General features: G+C 47.4%; 1 long non-coding RNA gene across 1 annotated transcript in view; it reads left to right on the forward strand.

Moving 5' to 3' along the window:
• Positions 1 to 597, forward strand: part of LOC123177031 (uncharacterized) — a 1,175-nt gene extending 578 nt beyond the window's left edge. The window contains exons 2-3 of the long non-coding RNA XR_006488741.1: positions 353 to 467; positions 542 to 597. This is a non-coding gene — a long non-coding RNA (uncharacterized lncRNA). The remainder of the gene's footprint in view (positions 1 to 352; positions 468 to 541) is intronic.
• The last annotated feature ends 219 nt before the right edge of the window (positions 598 to 816 follow it).

Here is an 816-nt window from a genome sequence, read left to right on the forward strand (position 1 = left end):
TTTATGATGTCAATCTTTTTGTCAGTCGACTGGTCGACTGGATTTCGCAAACCGGTGGGGGCACGCTGAGTGCACCCACTGGGTGTAGTCCCCGAGACTGTGGTCGACTGCTTGCAGTTGATCACAGTCTTAGAGAATGCGTCTCGCACACTGTTTTTTTTTTTTTGAGGTCGACTGGTCGACTTTGTCTTCAATAGGATTAGTGGGGGCACGCTGAGTGCACCCACTGGGTGTAGTCCCCGAGACTACGGTCGAATGCTTGTGTTCGGCTGTAGTCTTAGAAACGTGTGTTTTTCCCTTTTTCACTCGGAAGTGAATTATTTTTGACATTTAGTCGATTGGTTCTTCGCAGAACTCTTGTGATCTTGTGACTCGCTACTCAGAACTGGAACAGAAGCATACTCAAGTCGAGCTGAGCTTGAAGCTGGTTCAGGAGAAGCTGACAAAGGCAAAGGAGGAGACTGAAGGTATGTTTGGTGAGACCTTGACGACTGCTTTTCCTCTTGCTTGTTTCAACATCTGATCTTGCTGTGTCTTGCAGGTAAGGTAAGGGAGGCCCAGCAGAAGAAAGACCTTGAGCTAGCTGAGAAGATCAAGCTTGCTGACGAGAAGTTAGCTTCAGTCACCAAGCTCGAACAAGACAATACCAACCTGAAAACTGCTCTTGGAATTGCCAACAAAGAAGTCAGTCGACTGAGAACTGACAAAGCTGCCTTGACCGACCAAGTCAGCAAATTGACTGAAAAGAAGACTGAACTGGAGGCCTTCCTGAGTGGCTTTGCCAAGAAGCTGTTTCTTATGCTCGAAGGTAAACCT

This window comes from Triticum aestivum, unplaced genomic scaffold (assembly GCF_018294505.1).
Source record: "Triticum aestivum cultivar Chinese Spring unplaced genomic scaffold, IWGSC CS RefSeq v2.1 scaffold1941, whole genome shotgun sequence".
In the NCBI taxonomy this organism is placed as follows: Eukaryota; Viridiplantae; Streptophyta; class Magnoliopsida; order Poales; family Poaceae; genus Triticum; species Triticum aestivum.